Source organism: Frieseomelitta varia, unplaced genomic scaffold (genome assembly GCF_011392965.1).
Source record: "Frieseomelitta varia isolate USP_RPSP 00005682 unplaced genomic scaffold, Fvar_1.2 scaffold_940, whole genome shotgun sequence".
In the NCBI taxonomy this organism is placed as follows: Eukaryota; Metazoa; Arthropoda; class Insecta; order Hymenoptera; family Apidae; genus Frieseomelitta; species Frieseomelitta varia.
The window spans coordinates 176,855-195,392 of NW_025110746.1; the positions used below are offsets into that span (position 1 = coordinate 176,855).

The following is an 18,538-nucleotide window of genomic DNA, read 5'->3' on the forward strand; positions in this document are numbered from 1 at the left end:
TTTTTTTTTTTTTTTTTTTTTTCGAAGAACGAGTGATGAAGAAAGAGAATGACCAGACCGTCAGGCTGCGACGGGACTCTTTGCAATGCAAATGATACATTTAAATCCTTTTTAATCTGCGAAATAAAAGAAGCTGGCCGCGCGCAGATCGTAGCGCGCTGATTGCGCCGTGTCCCCGCCAATGGGAAGGCTTGCTGAAACGCCGCCAGTTCGCGTGCAGTTTGGCAAAAGAGAAACCGGAATAACGTATCGCTGTGGTGTAGAATTCTAAGCAGCTTGCCTCTGTCCCATGCATGTACACACGTGCACACGCGCGCGCGCGCGCGCGCGCGCGTGCACATATGTATGTACAACGAAACAGGTTCCTTTTCGCGAATTTCGACCGCTTACTCTCTCCTCGAGTCCTCATTCTCTGGATAATACGTATGTAATTTCTGGATACTTTTAACTCTTTAGAATTTCTGCACTTTTGTACCTTGCATCTTCTGGAATTTTCGAGGTTTTCGATTTTTGTCGTCTAGATTGGACGGATAATAGAAAATTTCGAAGAAAGCGATCTTTGGGAACCGGGCAATTTTTTCCATATTTCGAGTGCCTCACGAGAATTTAAGTTTAAACGTTGCTTTCTAATTTTTTAAGAAAATCATATTAAAACCGCAGATCTAATTTTGTAATTTTCTTGTTATTTTTTTTCAGGTGCACCTTGGGATTCCTCTGAGGATTGGATCTTTCTGGTGAGTTTTTCTCATTCTGGAGCTTCGTAAAAATAAATTTTTAAGATCAAGGCCGTCCAATAGAGAGCGATTCCATTCGATTGAAGTATTTTTACACTCTGCGTCTTATCTTTGGAGAATTAACGTTTGTCGATAGATGGAAAATTCCTCAAAACGTAGTGTTCAAAGGGTTAAGACTTATCTTATCCAGCCCGCGTTATTATAGAGTGCTCTGCCGAAAGGTACGAAAGTTGCAAAAACGAACGATGATTGAATCGATCCATTATATTAATTGAGTCTCGTTTTCTATATTCGTTCCCCCCCCCCCCCCCCGTCAACTCGTTTGTTCGAATTAGTTTCGCCAGTTACCAGCTGCAAATTGAAAGCTCAACGAGCGGTTTTAAAACGTTTGCTTTGCATTTCACAAACCGGCGTGAAAAGAATAAAACGAAATATCTGCACGTGTTCAGGTCCAAATATATATATATATATATAAAAAAGATGCTTAAAAATATCTAATCTAAAATTAAAACATTTCAAATCCAACTCGAATCGAATCAATCGAAATCTAAATCAAATTTGAGCACTATCTTAATCTAAATATCCATACAGGTAAATACAAATTCACAAATAGATATAAAATACGTGAAATACAAATTCGTGAGATAGACACAGATTCATAAAAAAAAAAAAAAGAAGAAAGAAAGAAAGAAAAGAAACTTTCAAAACTAAGTACGAGTCACAGCTGACAGCTGACTGTTCACAGAAAGCAACATGATCAGCAAACCAACAAACCCACCTAACCTGAACCTTGCAATTTTGCCGCGAATAGCTCGCGCTTCTAAACTTGTATCACAGAGGTGGGCACACGAGGATCAAGAGATGGGGTGAGAAGGAGAGATGAAAAGAGAAGGAGGGAGGGAGGGAGAGAGTGAGAATGAGCTAGAAACGAGAGGAGAAGGTGTGCGCACACACACGCGCGTGTATGTCAGAGCACCAAAGGTGGATGCACATTCCCCGAGTGTATTATAATTGCACTCGAGGCTGGGACTTGAATGCCATTAAACCAGTCACGATCGCTTGGCCTTGGACTGCAGTTGCACATATTGTCCCCTTCCACTTCTTTCACTCTCCCTCTATACGCCTTTGCCCTCTCCCCTTCTATCCCGGCGTGCACTGTACAGCACTGAAAATATGAATGTGGACGGTGCCGTATTTTTGGCAGGCTACAAGCTGTCCCACTTAATCGCGGCCGAACATTATTTACAAGAAAGCAACGAACGTTGGCACCGACATCGAGAATTTGGTCGTTCGGTTTCCTAGAGAAACCGATGATTCAGAATTTTTACACCACGGAAATTGCACATATTCCATCAAGATGACTCACTGCGCTGATCGTTTCACTAGGGTACAATCTCCCCTATCCTCGTTTCCTATCAATCTTTCTCCAAATGATTGTACGACACTGTTATAGAAATAAGTGTCGTAGCGTTTCGTTTTATTATAAAAAATTATTACGAATCCGTTCTTTCTTTTCTTTTTTTTCTTTTTTTTTTTTTTTTTTATTAGTAATTTGCTATGAAAATTTTAGATTTTCCAATAATAAATATCGGAGGATCCCGATTTCATATCAGGATATTATTTCGAGAACGCTGAATATCGTTTCCGAAATTCGTTCTTCAACGAAAGATCAGTTTAAGAGCGATTTGATTGGTCCATGGAAAATTCGAAAAGCGTGACTCGCCACGTGCCTGTCGTTCCTGCTTCTTTTTTTTTTTTTTTTCTTTTTCTTCTGTTTCCACGCTCGATTCCTCGTAATCGAGGCAGTTAACCTTTTAAGTAGAACGTCCAGAGTTCTGATTCGCTGCGGTACACGTGTGGTCCAGCAACTCGTCAGAGAAACGCGTCTTTCCGTAGACGATTCAATTAATAGCTCCCTCGATCTCTGCGTTCTTTTGTTCGATCGAAAGTCGATTCCGCTGAACTTCCAGAAACTTGCGAAATTTATCAAGCCTTTAATTTCTCTTCTCCGATCTCTAACAAGGTTACAAAAGAACGTAACCTAAAAAGTCGAACGTTGCGATTTCGTTTCTCGCAAGTGGGCTACTCGCGCAGCATGCTCCAATCCATTTTCGTTTTAATATTAAAAGGAGATTCGTGAGCTGACTGAAAACGCTAGAGTTAAAAGAAAGGAGAGCAAGGTGTGCCGAATACGTGGCCCGAGCACAGATGCTTCGAAAAATAGTGGCTCCTAGCCTAATCGCGGCCGATTTCGAGTCGCCCTATTACACGACCTTGGACACACCGAGTCGTCCTGCCATGCACCTGTTTCGCGAAACAAAAAAAAAAAAAAAAAAAAAAAAAAAATAAAGAGAGAGAGAAAAGAATAAAACGAAAATTGACCTTGGCAGAGTTAATCCTGGCCGTGGTTCTTCCTCCTGCAATTACCTTTTAATGAATTCTGCGCTTCTTCCAGGAAGCGGTTACGGGGGGCCCTGTTGCGTAAGATCCTCTCGCTGACATTTTAATAATAATCGAACCAAACCTTCTGTCGTCCATCTAATTTTCTTATTACGTAAGAATGTTTTCATCGTTTTATTTGGTTGGTTTTAGGTTAGGTTGCGTAGAATAGAATATGTGTCTCAGAGAAATAGAAAATAAATTTGCTCGATCCTATGAAGCGAAAGGATAGATCTTAATTTCTATGACTTATCAAAAAGAGAAATTTTGGCACACAGAATATATCGTCGAACATTTTTTCCTCGTTATACGTTCAACAATTGAAACGAACATCCCCTATGGGTCAGTCAGCCAACGAGTACGAGATACTTTTCCTGAGGACTTCGCTTATGTTGTTTGATTCGATTCGTTGAACGTCGATTTTGATGGAAGGGAACAGTGGTAGACAGCAGAGACGCGTAACAGAAGCAGGAAATTAATTCACAACAGGCGAAACCCTTCAGCGGAGGCCAGTGTGCGCCGCGTGATGAACGACGCTCGAGATTCTGAAGCTGTTTCTTTCATACTAAAGACTTCCGTTCTATGCGCGGAATGCGAGTATAGTAACCCAGTGACATGTAAGGAATCCTAACGAACTGATGCCCTTACTTCCTACACGCGGCAGAACGGATGACTCAGTCATAACGCGCGAAAACGCTCTGCATTCTTAGAAACGAAAACGGAGATTTTATGTATGTACGTGCAATATACGTTGAGAAGGCAACTTCTCTTGACAAAAAAGTAACGCGTGATTAATATCCGATTGTCGAGGAACAAAATCATTTGCCGTTTGAAAGTTAATTAATTAAATTGACCAATACGATAAAAAATTAGGGTTAATACCTTACTCAATACGATAAAAAATTGTTATAAATACTCCCTCTGCGTCTCTGTACTACTTATAAATAATAATAATGTATAGTTAATAATATAAAGTTAATACTTTACTTAATATAAATTTAAAAACCAAATGAATGAAAGAAACCGTGCATTTGGGTGAGAAAAATTGAATTTATTTTTGTAAATTGATCAATTAAGACATAACGTGTAAGAGATGTTGGGAGATCTGAATTCTTTTTAAACCATAAAATTAGAATTAGACAGATCTATGTCGTTCGTATGGAATCCCTGCAATTTACAATTTAACTTGCTCTTAATTGTAATGCGTTGCCCGCGTCTGCTCGTGAATTTGTAATCTCCGTAGTTTGGCCAAGTGCCACCAGAACGTCGATGGACGAACGAATGTGGCGACCCAGACCTATTTTTAATTTCGTCGCTGCTCGAGATCGCCGAGCAAAGCTCGAGGATCGTCGTTTCATTGGACCCTCTGCCATCGATACCCCTTCGATCCTCTCCCGAACAACAGCTGTCAAACTCTTCCGTGACCGTTTAGATTAACTCGTTCAGATACGTTGCAACATCTGTTGGAATTCTATGGCCAAGTATGTGAAAGTATGATACAGTGATTTGCGAAAGCAAATGGAAGACCTGTTAAGTCACTTTCAATTCATTCGCGTGGATCACGCAGACACGTGTATCCGTAGACACATATCTGTTGATTCTGCGAGAATCGTCAATTTCGAATGAATTCATACTCTTCGTGCTATATTCGATGCATATATCAAACAAAATTGTGTCAGTTTCAATCCTTTTACATAGATCCGATTCATGGACGTGTACACGTCTATTATAAATATAATATCGTCATTAGTTTCCAGTTTTATACTCGACAAAATATCAAAAACAGCAAAATTATATGTTCATCTAGTTTCGGCTCATTCGTGTGGGCCCAATTCAATATACAGTGTTGGACAGAAGAAACCTCAATATTGGTATCTGACACTTTTTTTATCGAGTCTGGTAACAGTCATCTAGCTTGCTGATATAATATATCACATCCATTCAGGAGCTGTTGCAACATCATCTCGCGTTCGTTTCTCTCGTTAAAATATTTCACAAAGATTACGTCCGATCTGATATCATTGGCCTTTTAAACGTTCTCCTAAGACGCAGCCTCGATCAGTTTACACGAATTCAGCAGCCGCTCGACTTTCTCGAGTCTCTAGGCAGTTGGCATTGCAGTTTCCGGTGCAGGAGGCGACGCTGTATTCGCATTGAGCGTCGCTGCGTCTCAAGGCCGGACCGTCCGAGAGCTAAGGACGACGCGACGTTAAGTCCCCCTCCTCCGGCCCCGAGCGTCCTCACCGCTCGCCAAACTCTCGTCCTCGCTCGTACACTCGTATGCATCTTCGTGATCCCTCCTTTCTCGTCTTCTCTCTCTCTCTCTCTCTCTCTTTCTTTCTCTCCTCCCTCCACTCTTCCCCTTATCTCTTCCCCCTCTGTCTCGTTCCAGCTCGTTCGCCCTCTTTTTCTCGCGCGAATCTTCTTCTCGCTTGAGGTTTCTCTCTTATTCTCGTTTTCGTTCTCGTTCGCGCTCGCAAGACTGGTAGAACCGCGGATCTCGAACGAAACTGCTCCACTGCGCTCGCAACTCTCTCGTCTCCGCGTCTCTCGGATGCATTATAAAACTGGACGGGTGCGTTCTCTTGCCGCGAGCAACGATTTACCTGGTTCTACTTAGCCTCTGCTCAGCGAAAGAATGACGACGATGACGATGAAAAGAGGGTTTTGAATGTTGTTGTTTGGACGTTCGTAAATGAAAATAGGTAGACGAGAGAGTTGCGCAGTCCGATGATCTTGGCTGTTGGTATATGTGGATTTTTGGATTGTTCCGGGGATCCCGACTATTGGGAAGTTAGCAAGGCTCGACAAAGACAAAGGTGAAAGCTTTCTAAAGTTCTAAGGCTGTTTGAAGCTTGATGTGGATTCTGCAGGAATATTCGAGATTGTTTTGACATTGAACGTCACTGAGGATGTGGAAGAGGGATGAAAGAAAATTTTGACACACCACATCTTTTGATCTTCTGTAAGCTAAATCGCTTCTTTGGTATCTTATTAAAAAAGATCCGAATAGGAGGAGGAATGTTATTCGAGGCCTATTCCACATCGACCGGTTTACTCATTTTACACAATTAGATCGCTATTCAATCCTTCTGAAGGATATCACCGTGCAAAGACTTGGTACCCTGCGGTTATTCAGCTCTCGATCACGCGAGTCACGCGACTTTCCCGTAATTAACTCACAGCTGACCCTACCCTAAACCTTGCGTTACCAACCACCGTAACAGTCGATAGTTACGACTAAGAATAAAACGGAAAGCAAAGAAGAATCGAGAGGATGTTCGTGCGAATTCGTACCTTGGACTAGTAACTCCCGTAGAACATCGTCCCGGAATTTGAATTTCGCGGATAATCAAGCGAACGGTCCAATTACTCGAACTGCTGTCCCCCATAAACGGATACTCGTAGGCAAACGTACGTACGCGCGACGTAGCATAGAAAGAACAGGCCTAGGGAACTGTGTCGACCTGTCTGACAGGAAACATAGAACCGCGTGGTGACACTGGTGCTCGCGCGAGCACACGTCACGCTCTAAGGTTATTGTTCACACGCGGAGAAAGAGAGAAAGAGAGAGAGAGAGAGAGAGTACGACAAGCGTTGCATAAAACTGTTCTCCATCTTCTGCTCGCTTCAGCCTCGCCGCGCTCGCTCACACACCAACACCCGGTTTCACCTATCCTCTCGCCTTACGTTCTCTCCCCTATTCTCGTCTACGCTCTTAACCAAGGTTACCCACCGCCTCTTCCTCCACCTCGTCGTCGTCCTGCTCACGCTCGCACGGGGTGTACAGTCTGTTTAAGAAACGGCCGGTGGAATGCACTCACTCTCGCGGGCCGCGACAACTGGAAATCGGTGCACTTGCTGCACGGCTTCGCGAAATCGTCACGTCGAACTTGGCGAATTTACGAGCGAGGGGGACTCGGCAGCGGGACAGCCTCTCCGGCTACCGGGGAATAATTCAACAGACAGTGGCGCCATTGACCGATCGACAGTCGTTTGAACGGTTACAGTTTAGGAATCAAATATGATATTTCACACGTGCGTCTCGGTTGTTAATTACGGAAAGAAAACTTTGTTTTTGTCTCTCTTTCTCTTCTGATTGGGCACTTTACAAGAAGCGCAGAGTTGACTGAAATGATTGTCCGATGCACTGTCTGTTTCCACTGCAGCGTCTTGTATCACTGACTTGCCTGATCGATGAATTAATTTTTCTTAGAAAAGATATTTTTCAAGTTGAGGGAATATATTTGAAGTTTCACACAGTAAGTAGAATCGACCATTGACTGTCTGACGTTTAGTCTGTTTCTACTAGCCTGCGGAATTATGTAACTGAAAGATCTGTAGCTTGAAGATCACAATTAAATTTAAAGAAAAACGTTCATAATTTTAATATTGAACCTAAAATTAATCTATTATTGTACACAATATTTATCTGATCATAACAATCAGGTACCATTTGACTTCTAAATAAACTCCAGCTCAGGCAACCTGAAATCGTTTTATCAGTGCGAATAATTGGCTCCTGACGAACGCAGATAACGAATCCTGCTCGTTAGGATCGCCCGAAGGTGGGGATGATAAAAAAAAGTGTTGTCAGAAGTGGGATTCGAACCCACGCCCACAGAAGTGGACTGCGACCTGAACGCAGCGCCTTAGACCGCTCGGCCATCCTGACGTGTTTCATCGGCTGAAGTTTAAAGAGGAGAAATTGAGAATCCTGTCTACCCTATGCCTGAGAAACTGGTCTGCCCGTACTAAATTTATCCGGCAGCTAGGCGAAAATAGCTCCGTAAGAAGCGGCCGTGGAAACTTTCAACCAATGCACCAGCAAACGGGTTTCTTTCTTCTTTGGTCCTTTTTGCCTGAACCATTATTCCATCTCTGGCGAACGTGCTCGTGCCAGAGTGTCGTGTCCTGGCGTTTGTTGCCGTTTCGAATAGCGAGATCTTTTCTGATATTCGAAGGTTTTAAAACCCAAGTGTTCCGAAATTCCAAAGGTTCAAAGTTCCGGAACTTCGGAAGTCCGAGTTTCCCAAAGCTTCCAATGCTTCGCAGCACCGCTATTCCGAAGTTTCAAGATTCCGAAGATTCGAAGGTTTTGAAACCCCCGGAAAGTCTAGTTGAAAATTCTGGACGAGATCCAATAACGGAACAGCGACTCTAGAAAAGTCGATGGACTAGCAATGATAGTCAATTAGCAACCAAGTGGTATATTCTCAGGGTAGATGTTCATCTCTCTATTTTCCACCGCGGACATCCCCGATGGAACGGATCCCCCGAGCGTCGTGCCCTCCCAAAAATCCCGAAATAAATAACGGGGCGCGAAGTTTTGCCCAGGTCTCTGCTGGCACACATACTACACCATAAGCGGCTGATTCCGCTGGCTTCTCCCCTATGCCACGCTCTGCGCGTAACCTTGAGAGTCGTTCAGCTCGACGGCCATCTTGCTGCGATGCACTTTTGTTTTTTGCCTGTCCAAGACTCACCAGTCTCTCCCTCTCCCCCGTCCCGTCGTTTCCTCTCATCCTACTTCAGCCAAAAGAAACCACGGTGTTCCATCTCTCTGTCCGGCTGCATCAGCCGCTGGCTCGCCATTCTTTCTGCATCACGCTTCTCTGCATCCCCACTCTCTTGGCCTCTCCTTTTCCAGCAGCAGCGTGCTCCAAGCATCGGCGCTGGTGTTCTCCATCCGTTCGTCCTACATGCCTCCTACCACAGATTACCAGCCCAGAGAGAGAGAGAGAGAGAGGGAGAGAGAGAGAGAGAATGCAGGCAACCTTCCACGCAGCTTCTCTCCTCTCTTCCACTCGTTTGTGTCTCCTCTGCTCTCGACAGAGCACGAAAACTGGCCACCTCGAAATTTCACCTCGACTACTTACTTACTTACTTACTTACTTACTTACTTACTTACTTGCGTCCACGTACTTGGTGTTTCGCGCGGTTCGTTTTATGGGAATTGTTATTTAGATGGTTGGACGAACGAAAAAGAGAGAGAGAGAGAAAGGGAATGGTTTTTATTCGGTCAGAGAGGCCAACTGCTCCAGTGGCCCAATTTATACCAAGGGAGTGCGAAGGATGCTGGCATAGTGGATCAGTGGGTGCCACCTGGAGCAGCCATTCGAATATTTGCCTCTGCCATGTAGATTTCTTCGAGGAGGAGAGGTTGTTTTGGTGAAAGGAGCCTGTTTCGCTGGGGTTCGAGGACCGATGAGATAATACGCGCGAGGGATTTTGGTCAGGCTTTGAACTCTTCAGTTTTAGAAATCTGGCCTGTTGGCTCGGTCTGTTGAAGATTGAAGATTCTCGGAGGTGTTTTACGATTCTAAAAAGTTTAATTCAAGATATATTCGAAATATACTGGGTATAACTTCGAGAGCAATAAGATTAGGATTATGGGATGTGTAGTCCTAATAGTCTCATGTTCTCTAGAAATAACTTTCTTTTATCTCAAAGCTCTCATTGTTAATTCTCGCGCGAATAAAAATCTGTTGGTATTATTAATTGGAATTTTACATTTCGAATTGCAGAAATATCCTCCCGTTATTCACTGAAAACCAGAAACTTTCAATTCCTTGATAATAGCCTAACAAGATATTATAAGCTATAAACTACCTGCTGTAATTTATAAACTGAAGCATACGTTTCATTAATTCAATAGCACCCTGAAGGGCTTGCATTGGGGATTTTGCTGAACAAGTGGAACTTATCTGAATGGCAGGTGTGGAAAGAAGGATCCGTTTGGCTTTAGAAAACGCGCAGCAGCGATATTCAGTAGCCTCGCTCGAGCCATTGAGTCACTCGCTATAAATTAATAAAGGCTCCGGTTGTTTTGACGGTGAAACGCAATGGCTATTGACCAGCAAAGCAATGAACTCGGCCGCCGACGGTGTGTCGCACAATTTCTGAAACCTTATCGTCGCTTCTTCTTCGCCAGTGTTTTTTCCATCGTGCCTATAGACATCGTCGACACTTTTCAAGCCAACTAAGCATCGAACTCGATACAAAATACGCCACGGCTCCACCACGAGTGACGGACTCTTTGTGCTCCGCGTGTGAATAGTCGGAGCCACATTGTTTCCTGAAAAGTTTGTTTCGAAGCTGTCACAGGTCGTATTTATATTGTTTTCTTTTTTTTTTTTTTCTTTTTTTTACTTTTCCAAGATATAATTAATATTAATACCTTCTGTCGGCAAGCTATTGATCGATGAAAATGCAGAGGCAATATCTCGCAATGTACGCGAAATTATTTTACAGTTGGTTTGGAGAAAGATTCTTTTCTTAGTTAGAATCAAGATCTTCAGCTGCGCATTCAAGGTAGCAAGTTTCCAAATTAAAGAATTTATTTGGATAATACGATTTACAAATTTTACTTACAATTACCGTCTTTCTTCATTTATTGTCCTATTTTTCGGATGAGTCGTCCATTATGGCGCCGTGTGTCTCGATGCAGCAAATTTCCAGATTAAAAATTCTCGGGAATTTGACTCGCGCGTGTCTCGTACGTATAACTAACGAGTTTTTTCGCCCATTTTTATCTCATTTTTGTCCACTGCGCGTCGTTGCGTATCTCCGAGCCACCGAATTTCTGCGCGCGCGACACCACGGCTGATAGGGCAGTGGCTCGGCAGTGGCGCCACTGTCGAGGACGGCGGCCGAGCTACGAAACAGTCGGCCGGCGCATAAGCGGCGTCGGGCGCCGCAGTCGCGCGCTTGCACTCTCAGCGGTGAGCGGAGTTTGTAACGTGCGTTTAATAGCTGGGAAACGTCTTCTGGTCTGTTTTGTTTGGCCGTGTTTCGCGTACATACGGTCGCCCGGTGTATATAATATTAATCCCCTCCCGCGTGTACCTCGTGTCAGTTTTTGTGTGTCTCGGAGCAACTTGGCGGAAGAGAACCAGGACAAAACGAAAGAAGAAGCTTTTACGTACAGGCGATATAATATCATCCAGCTAGAGAGAAGTGTGGCACACGGCGAGACACGAACCAACGTCGCGCTCCCCTTTCACCGATACATCGAAAACCCAACAACCACGCTCACGCACAAACACAGGAAAGTGAAACGACGACGAGAGTAATCGTAGAAAAGGGAAAAAGAGAAAAACGAGAGAAAAAAAAAAAGAAAAGGAAAGAAAAAAGGAGGAAGAAAGTTAGACGAGGTGGTGCATCGAAGGGGAACACTCCCTTAATAGGCAGACGAAAACGACGCGCGGCGGACGTGTGTGGTGTGGTTTTTCACGGGGCGAGGCACTCAGAGTCATCCCGGTGCTCAGTTCGTCTATTTTTTTTTTTTTTTTTTATTATTTTTTTTCCTTATTGTCCTCTAGGATCTCGCGCGTTCCTCTGTTTTCCTTTCTCCGAATCTCGTGGTGTATTTTGACAGACCGGATCCGGCGGATCAGTGACGTGTGATACACGTGTATTTTGTAATAACACAGTGCAAGTGTTTCTTGATTTGGCGCCCGTGCTCCAGGGGATCGTGTCGCCCGCTGGCCACCGTCGGTTCATCGTGTACACCTCGTTATGTGAGTAATTATCATTTTATCGAACGATGTTATTTTTATCGGTACGATATTACGGACTTAGGAAGCAGAGGATGGAGGATTTTCTTCGGGATAGTTTCGATCTGTCGTGAATATAAGTTCACACCTATTGCTGGAGTTTTATGTGTAATTATCGTTTGTTGAATGTTGTGGTTAGGTGGAATTCGATGATTTTGAAGCGCCTTTCGATATCGAGACGAAACAGTTTTCGTATTTGTATATTTCGTATTGTTAATGTATTTAATTAACGATGTACGATATTACGAATGAAATATTTACTGAATCAAGAACATTATCGTTATTTTTACCTTGAAATTGCAGCATGCTCCAAATTTTTGGGCGGCAGTGTACATGGACAAAGAGAAAGTATCTCATTTACGCATTTTCGTTCCTTTCTTTTTCGGAGTATCTTATTACTCGCAGCTCGATAGTGTGAGTTAATGCTCTTATCGCGTATACATCACGCTTTATGAGTAATCATCGTGTACACAGAAACACGATTTTATTTATGTATGTTTCTCTTTTGCTTTGCATTACTTTATTGCCGAAGTTCGATGTACGAGTAGATTCAGCGTGTTACCAGCCAGACTCGGTTCATCGTGTACGTCCCGCCACGGTTATAGGAATAATTATTATACACGTACAAAGACGACTTTGTTCAAGTAACTTATAGGCCTCTCGCACATTATTATTTTATTACCTTATCCCTTCGATGCTACTACGAAAATGAAATGTAGAACGGTGGAAGAACGTTTCACTGGGAACGAAGGGTACGTGCTGTGGTTTCAGGCGTTCGTAGTTCAAACGAATAAATTTTCATTCGAAGACCCGGCTTGGAAATTCAACGCGTTCTCACATTTTCTTTTCTAAAGGCCTAAAACGTACGTGCTTAACAACGTACTCTGTCGCGCACAGAGTCGTAATCACGATTTTCTTCTTCCATTTTGGGTGGCCATTTCGCCGCTATCGGGACAAAATATATGCGCGAGACGGTTTAAATAATGACGCCGTGTATAGATGGCTGTTTATGAGGCGCTGTACGGTTTTGTTTACGTCTGTCGCGGGGCAAAGTGAGGTAGGTTCGTGAACGAATGTGAGCGCGAGGTCAGATCGGGGACCGGCAGTGGGTCGGCAGTGTGTTGGTGTGTGCGCTCTCTTTCTCTCTCTCTTTCTCTTTCTCTTTCTCTTTCTCTCTCTCTCTCTCTCTCGTCACGTTCAATTTATGCGCCGGGATAAACTTTTCTTTACTCCGTTCCAGCCCATGGATACCGTTCTTTCATTAATAATTCCATCTGATATTTATCATTTGTAGCCTGACGTACGGATGAATTGAAAATTAATCGATTCTCCTGATTTTGTTTTCTGCTCTTTCGCTGGCAAATTTTTAAGGCATGGAATTCGATTGTGCAGTGTCTATTATATATATATATATTCTTTTTGTAAATTTACACTTTTCTCCTTTTCATCAGAGTCTTTGCTGTTAGTTTTCGACAATAAAGATTAGCAGTTGCGAAACAACAGCAAAGAATCTTATTAATGTGATTTTCACTTCTCGATAGGTCTCGTAATATTGTTTCGTTTCGACTTTTAATTAATATATAATCAAATTTTGAAGTTCTATTAGAAACCTAACCTAACCTAAACCACTACGCGGTTGGATAGGTTTCTACTAGCAGTCTGTTGATTTTTATGCATCTGAGACTGCAAAAATTCGCAGATCAAACAACTAAAATTACACACGACCCTCCAGTAAGTACAGTTAGTAACACCGATCGTTGTAGTAACCGATAAATAAAATAAAAATGGCATAATATTTACAACAATTTATAAAAATGCTATCGTATGCATAAATAAGCTACGAACGTTCTTATTCTTTTTAACAAAATGGAACAAGAAAAAGGAGATAACGAGATCAATGACGAGACGAGGTCGTTTTTTAAATTTTCTTTTCTACATTATGCGAAATGATCGCTGCATACGTTACGTAAAAATCGTCGTTGGAAATACGTGGCCGGTGAATGAAACGAAGGTGGACGATCGGCCAGAAACGAGTCGGATCCCGATTCACTTTCGATTCCTCCCGTAAATAGCGAGGGACGCGTGTACCGACGACAAATATCGGCCGAGCGTATCGCGAGCCCATCTCACACGAAAATAGAATAGCTTCTAAAAATATCGCAACCCTATCTGTGCGACGAATAGTGGACAAGTGCGAGCCTCCGCGATGTAAACTGTGAGTACATATGTACGTCCACGGATAGAGAAAGCGAGTTCTTTTCGCGCGCGTTCATTCGCGATGTCACCCACCGAGGCTGACGGTCACGCGTTTTATTATTTTCGTGTTATCATGCCACGATTTTTTGCCAGTGGTCACTGGCCAGTCGATCTCGTGTAAACAAATGTATTAGGTGGACACAGCTCTACACTCTCGATTATACGTCGTTCTGCGGAACAAAGACCGCTTTCAACAGGCTTAGAATAATTATAATAGTTCTTGGAATTTTTGTCGACAGGAATTTTTAATATTGAGAAATTTCTAGTCCGTAGAAGTGTCGGTTAGAAACGTTTGAAACTTGTAGAATTCTACGATTTTTCACTTGGAATTGTTTTCGATATTGAATCTTTGAAGTTTCCTTTTGAATGCTCGAAGTTTTCAGAGTTGATTTCCGTATGAAAAATTCTCGCGCTTCCAAAATGTCAAGCTCTCGGGTTTTCAGAATTTTGGAATTTCTAGATTTCTGTACGTAACAAGTATACAAAAACATCCACGCAACTTAATTGTACGAAATTCTGTCTTTGCTAATCTTCCAAACGGATCCAGGTTTCCCCTCTGTCGTAAATTTTTAATGAGAGTAATGATTCAGTTGAGAAGGAGAGAGAAAGAAACAGAAACACGACACGAGTTTTCTGCGTAGAAATGTCCATGCAACGAGTCCGTTCCTATTACAAATTTAAATTTAACGACTGGCCGCCGCCGCCGCTTGGAAATTTAAATCTACAGATATCGTAACTGATTGAAGCGAATCGGAGAGCAAACTCTCGGGATTGGGAACGCTGATCCGATGATCCTTGTCGAACGAATTTTAAAACGAAATATTCCACGATAAACACATTTGAAACAATGTCCTTTTTTCTTTCTTTCTTTTTTTTTATTATTGATCTTTCATTTCCCAATTCAATCTGTTGCAACTTGGAAAGCCAATCGTTCGATCGGAAGTTGATTTCTTTCTTATCGAATATTGAACGATAAATAATTTCAATCCTCTCAACATTCTATTAGAGAAAATATTTAAATAGTCGAGAACAATGGACACGAGTCCAGTGGACAGAGTCGTGCGTGGGTTCACATTTGAATTTCAAAGCGATTCGATGGAGTCTCGTGAACATCTTTGATTGTGAGACACGTGCTGTCGTCATTCGACGATGTTCTACTTTTTCTGAAAACGTTCATATCCCATGAGCATTGATAGCTCGCTCGAAAAGGAAGTCCTCGACGCACGATCCCCTCGAATCGAAATGGTAAATTTTCTGCGAAACTCTCCGTTCCATTTTCGATTGCAACGTTTTGTCGACGAATCTTCCCTGTTGCGCAAAAAACCTGAATAATTCCTCCAGTTGTTTCACGCGCGATGACGAAATTTCGCCTACGTTTCGGAATTGACATTTGTCTCGGCTATTTCGATTTCATTTTGAAATGGGAATATCAGCCTCGCGAACTCGTTGCCGAAATTTCAAGGATAATTTCGGCGGGAAGAATGGTTATTGGAAGACCACGAGACTGACTCGATTAATTTCGTTGCGAGAGGTCGGGTTTTGGAGAGTTTTCTAGGTTAATCTTCGTGTTTTGCCGCGGAATCGCAAAGCAGTTTTGCTAGATTGCAGTTGAACTAGTTACCAGCCAAATTTACTGCACAGATCTATTAAAATGTAAATTTTCATATCAAGAGATCAAATTTTCAGCGGATAATTTTCGAATCCTTAAAAATCCTTCTTGTACCTTGGATCTTTAAAATTTAAATTTAAGAATTTAAGAATTTTGAATCTTTAACTGTTAAAACATTGAAAGTTTTTAACTTTTAAAATCCGAGGCTCGAAGCTCTCGAGCCATTTTTCAGAATTCAAATATTTTAAGCTTGTTACCCCTAAGATTAAGAATCTTTAATCTTTGAAATTTCAGAAAAGTTTTACAATCTTTGAAATGTATCCGTCAATCAGGCTTTTACGGTGAAACTTCTCGTATCAAAAAATTTGTTCTTCTCGATCATGGCGTCGACGTGACGCCGTAGAAAGTGAAGGAAAAGAAGGAAAGAAAAAGACTGTTTGCATTGCACTCGTGGGGTCGTCTGTTAATCTCGAATTTTTTCCCGACGATATATATATATTTCTTTTTCGAATGGCTTGGAGTGTTCCTCGAGCTGCTTTATCCGATGTTACATCGATAGCTGGTACGATAAGGCGACAGGGAGCTCACGGCTTTCCTCCGGAGACTGATAAGAGCCGTACATTATCACGGTGCAGATCCACGGCCTCCAACGTCGTCGCATCGCGAGAATAAAGCTTCTTCTGCGCCTATCGGGTGTTTATGCATTTACGAGGAATTTAAATACGTGAATTTCTTAGAAACAGTTTATATAATGAGATTACAATTCGTCAATTTTCAACTTTCTAATCTTACAGTTTCACAATTTTTATCCTACCTTAGTGCACAGAGTGTGCGTAATGTTGAAAAATACGGGAAATTTTGGAAACGAAGGACCAATTACAACATTTAGAGGATCAAGCAAATTTCTCTCTAAGTTTTATTTCATATTTATATTTAGAACGAATATGAGTTTGCATAAATACGTGTAATTTATTCGTACACGTTGCAGCTGTTTATTTTTAACTGGATGCAATTTAATTAAGCCATCAATAAAAATAGACGTAATTTAACATTAAAGCTATCGGCAACTTGTGTCGGAAAATTTAAGATGTAAAATGATTATCACTGTGTCGTAAAGCTGTATCGTATCGGCATAAGCACGAATTTCTCTGATTGGATGCGTTTTAAAATTTAATCGATATTTAAACTTGACGTTTAATACCGGAGAGTAAAAGAATAATATAGAAAATTGTACAAAACTATTGACGATTAACAATTTTTCTATCCAACCTTGCTAATTTATAATGTAATCAATATTTGAAGACAAAGTATCGTACGAGATGATAATAATAATCTTAAAACATAGACTGCCGCAGTGATTTTTAAAATTAGGAACGATTGAAACGACACAAATTTCAATCGTTCGATTAAAAGAATTCTCATGTGTGACATTGTCACGTAAAAAGTTCTGAAACTATAATAAACATTTTGCAGAGGTTAAATTAATAAAATGACAGTGTATTTCAGTATGTACATATATATTTCAATCTGATGTGACTCCGACGGCAAAATATATAAAATTCGAAAAAAGCAGGACGTACGGGAATAAACAATAAAAAAATTGCCCAAGTAAACCGTGTACGTATGCTCGCGAGGAAGAGGTTTAAGGGACAAAAAAAAAAAAAAAAAAAAAAAAAAAACGATGATAAACGCCGGGTCGCTGTTTTCAACTGTATAGATGACGAGTTTTCTGTTTCTTTAGGTGGCACTAACACACGTGTGTGCGCGTGCGCGTACACGCGGCGCGTAGTTACGTAAGCACGGACGCCGACTTGAAAAAGAGCCTTTAGCGTTCCGATTTCTACACCGTGACCGCGTTGCAACTCTGCTTATTTTCCTCGCGGCTTCTTTTCTTTCGTCTTCGCTTTGAAATTTAGAATGACCCCTTTGTCACGGCCAGACGATGTTGTCGATCGTCTCTCTCTCTCTCTCTCTCTCTCTCTCTATCTCTCCGCCCGTCTCCTCGCGTCTTCAAGTCCAAAGAATGGTTTTTTCGGTTGGAAGTTAAACCGAAAGACTTTGAAAACTGTCCATTCTTCTCGTTCTCTTTTTATCTCGGCTGTATTTTGTTTTCTTTCCTTTTTGTTTATTTTCGGCGGTTGTTTTTGCGGAACAATCGGTGATTTCAGAGAATTGCGTGAATTTTGTTTCTCCGAGCGGGAGAAGTGAGATTTTTTTAAATTTCTGGGAATTTTAAAATTCTAGGAATTAATTTAAGAATCTCTCTCTCTCTCGCTTTTTCTAGGAATTAATTTAACAATCACAGGGATTTGGGATTTTATAGGATTAATCTGGAGATAGTCTCATATTAATCTAGGGATATTAACGAGTCTAAGTCTAGGAATTATTTGTTAAATAAAATGTTTATTCTGTGAGTTTTGTTTTCTTTATAAGAAATGTGAACATGAGAACGGCTTAACTTTCTAGAAATTTGAATTAATTTTATTTTCTAGGCCTTCGTACGATTTGAGTGGAATTATTTTTTTATAAATCCGAAGAACAGCTTTATATTTGAGTTTTACGCGAACTTAATCTTTTTCTTCCGGAATTATTTATTTTTTCATTGCTTCGTGAATTAATTATTAATAATAAAATGCGTAATAACTGCGAAAGGAATTTTTCCAATATAATTGACGATAAACTTTTATTAGATGCTAATTTAAGCTATTCGATGTTTTATATTCTTCTTTCCTGCGATGTGTTCAACGTGTTTCTAAGTCGTTCGTGTGTCTCAGAACGTTTATAGCGTTCGTAATCGCGGTTCGTCCGAGGCCAAGGTGTTCGATCACCTAAAAAACTTTGTTTCTCTTTCGACGATCACCTCAGAGGCCTTTGTCCGCTTTCCAACTGAAGTTTGCCTCACGTGTTAAACCCTCGAGGTCGTGTCACTTTTCGACTAATAA

General features: G+C 41.6%; 2 long non-coding RNA genes and 1 other non-coding gene across 3 annotated transcripts in view; 1 reads left to right on the top strand and 2 right to left on the bottom strand.

Moving 5' to 3' along the window:
• Positions 1-7,764: 7,764 nt before the first annotated feature.
• On the bottom strand, positions 7,765-7,848 carry Trnal-cag. The gene has a single exon. It is a non-coding gene; the product is annotated as a tRNA-Leu (tRNA).
• A 1,744-nt stretch (positions 7,849-9,592) lies between these two features.
• LOC122537950 lies at positions 9,593-10,741 on the bottom strand. The gene is made up of 3 exons (XR_006308747.1): positions 10,548-10,741; positions 10,354-10,474; positions 9,593-10,251 (listed from the first exon to the last, which is right to left on the bottom strand). It is a non-coding gene; the product is annotated as an uncharacterized LOC122537950 (long non-coding RNA).
• Positions 10,742-10,834: 93 nt separating this feature from the next.
• Positions 10,835-18,538, top strand: part of LOC122537948 — a 45,658-nt gene continuing 37,954 nt past the window's right edge. Inside the window, exon 1 of the long non-coding RNA XR_006308744.1 lies at positions 10,835-11,695. This is a non-coding gene — a long non-coding RNA (uncharacterized LOC122537948). The remainder of the gene's footprint in view (positions 11,696-18,538) is intronic.